Source organism: Sinocyclocheilus anshuiensis, unplaced genomic scaffold (assembly GCF_001515605.1).
Source record: "Sinocyclocheilus anshuiensis isolate Anshui unplaced genomic scaffold, SAMN03320099.WGS_v1.1 scaffold1096, whole genome shotgun sequence".
In the NCBI taxonomy this organism is placed as follows: domain Eukaryota; kingdom Metazoa; phylum Chordata; class Actinopteri; order Cypriniformes; family Cyprinidae; genus Sinocyclocheilus; species Sinocyclocheilus anshuiensis.
In genome coordinates this window covers 479,535-482,679 of record NW_015548251.1, presented here as the reverse complement: position 1 = coordinate 482,679, position 3,145 = coordinate 479,535, and the positions used below count along the sequence as shown (strand labels likewise).

General features: G+C 38.3%; 1 pseudogene; it reads right to left on the bottom strand.

Annotated features, from left to right (window-relative positions):
• LOC107655306 (kinase D-interacting substrate of 220 kDa-like) overlaps positions 1–3,145 on the bottom strand; it is a 58,192-nt pseudogene that overhangs the window by 54,623 nt on the left and 424 nt on the right.

The window sequence follows — 3,145 nt, the reverse complement described above, 5'->3', positions numbered from 1 at the left end:
GCGCGCGTGTGTGTGTGTGTGTGTGTGTGTGTGTGTGTGTGTGTGTGTGTGAGGTCACACTTAAAACTGTAAGAATGTCACTGCATTAAAAACAAAATATAAAACCATGTGGCATCTGCAACAAAAAAAAAAATAGATTTTTTACATTTGCCAGACCCTTTATCAGAAGTTAATTAAATCACATTATAGTGCATAAACTGTTACACAGCTACACAAACACTAAATGATGCAAGACATTTTCTCACAACTGATTTGACCTTTCTGAGCCATTTTTACAATATTTACATTCAGCTGGTGTAAAAGCATTTTAGTGGATGTATAAAGTCAGTTGCCCTCAAGTTCACACTAGACTATATATCACGGTAATGGATATGCACGATATTGTTATCGTAGGCACTTCTAAATACCGGGAATAATTATATATTACAAATTATTCAGAATTTTGAATGCATTTTAAGAATACTTTTCCCATCAACTGGTCCAAATGCACAACACCTCTGTATGCAGGGTGAAAGACCCGTGCTCACTCTGATGTAAACAAGCGCGGACGAGAAACACATGGCGTATACCGTGATAAAAGCATTAGCAATTAATCGCAACATGAAAATTTTATACCGGCATATCCCTAGTTCACACAGGTGTGTAGTTCAGTTCTGTAAACTAAGAACATGATCCACTGATGTTTGACAATAACACATTTTTTGTTCATTTCATTAATGTATTGCTTTATAACTGAAACCCTAACAAAAATATAGATTTTTGTGAACTGTTTTGCTTTAAAAAAGCATGCTTGTGTCATCTGTCTTTAAAATAAATGATACTAGGTTTGATATGTTGCTACATAAAGCAAAGACATTCATATATTTTAAGCATTTGTGTCCGTATACTTTTCAAGCCAGTTATTTAGATAGATTTAAATGTTAAGCTGTACTATAATATGCACAGAAAACACTATAATGAAGCTTTCAGACAAAGTAAATAAGGCAGAATGCAAATACTTTTTTCCAGAGACATTTTGCCAACTCAGCAGCCCGGTACAACCCTAAGAAGATGAAACCTGAGCACCAAAAGCTGCTTCCAGCTGAAAACATGCCAAGCATCATAGGTTAAAACAACCAGCAGGGCCTCAGTGCCCAAAATCCACTCAGTTACAGCAGATACAAGTCCTATCCACAAACCTAAATATCTTAAAGCAGAGATAAAGGTGACAGATCCAGTAATGCAAGACATCCACTTCAATCAGTCTTTGTTCATCTCTGAACTGCTGACACACCCTTGAAAGCATCCCAGCAGCCCTCCAGAGAGATCACACAATGGAGAGAGCCAATCACAGAAAGACCCTCAGCCAAATATTGACCGAGCAAGGTTCATCCCCTCTCCCAGCCACAATACACAACACACAAAGACCAGAGAAGATAACCCATTCATAACAGATAATCCAAATACAATCCATAAAATCCATTTACAATAACATCATTCTTCACACTCATTAGAATATGCTGACTCACCTTATGCCAGCCAGAGATCCCTGTGAGTTGGGTTTCAAAAGTCTGTCTATCTTTGTGCTGTTGATACTCCACTCACGCTGTCACTTAGACTAGGTATTAAAAAGCCGGCCAGCGCTCTGCCGGTCACTCCAGGCGCTTATGAATAATGCAGGAGGAAGTGTGAGGCCCCGCCTCTTTTTGGAGTGACACCCAATGCACACACATGCTGTGAATCCTAGTATGGCAGAGCTTCACTCATGAAAATTAATGAAATCTGACGTTCGTACTGAAGCCTGCTGAAGGGTCCAGCCCGTAAGTGATTAATATTAATGTGCCATGCCTTCTTCGATCAAGGTTGGGTATTAGCATACAAGAATTTGCTAAGCATTGTACTTATAACTAACTAACTACACAAACAAACAAATAAATAAAAGTTCTGTATAAATTATAGTGAAAATTCACTGGGCTGGAAGCACATATGGATTTCACATCAGAGTGAAGAAAACAGCACTACACCAATCCCTAAATATAGTAATATATAAATGGAGTTCTTATAATAGATATGATTTTCAACCTTTTTAAAGCCAACAACCCCTTAGAGAGAGTGTGTGCATGGAATGACTGTTTGTTTGAAATTAAGTACTACATTTTTATGAGTAAAATTGACTGGCCTTAAAGGCACAATATGTAAGATTTTTTAATTAAAATATCCAAAAACTACTACAACAGTTAGTTATATATTTTGCTGACTTGTGTACTTACATTATCCCAAATGTTTCGAAGAATGTTTAAATGCAGAGAAATAAGCAATTTTAACTAGTGACACGGAGCGTGTCTATAGTGTCATAGTGTCGCCTGCCAATGACGTCATAACCCCTCGACTACTACGTTAATAAATCATTAGCTCATCCATGAACATGATTTCTGCCCGAGTCCCGTCGGATTGCATCGGCTGTGAGGATGAAGACCACAACTCCCATGATTCCACACTCAGTCACGGCATCATCAAACTACGCTTTTGTTTCTTTGTTTGTTTTGAATACGCACCCTCTAAAACGTGGCGAAAACGTACATATTGTGCCTTTAAATAACGTAAGTATAAGTTAAGTATATTAACTTTAAAATGTTTACTTTGAAATATGATTATTTAGCAATATGAACATCACAGATTTTTTTGTTTAAATGTTTTGTAAACCAATTATAATATTATATATATTCAAATATAATTATATATATATTGGTTTACAATCTAAACAGTCAGAAATTGATGTAACATCAGGGGAAAATATTGGTCACTGAAAGAAGACTAGCCTAGCCTAGACTAGACTGAATGATAAGCCACAGCCATATCACCCTGCAGCCCAAGACTGGTTGCCCATGGAAGCTAAGCAGGGTTGAGTCTGGTCAGTACCTGGATGGGAGACCTCTTGGGAAAACTAGGTTGCTGTTGGAAAAGGTGTTAGTGAGACCAGCAGGGGGTGCTCACCCTGTGGTCTGTTTGGGTCCTAATGCCCCAGTGTAGTGATGGGGACACTATACTCTCAAAAAGCACCGTCTTTCGGATGAGACATTAAACCAGGGCTGTCCAAACTTGGTCCTGGAGGGCCAGTGTCCTGCAGAGTTTAGCTCCAACTTGCCTCAACACACCTGACTGGAAG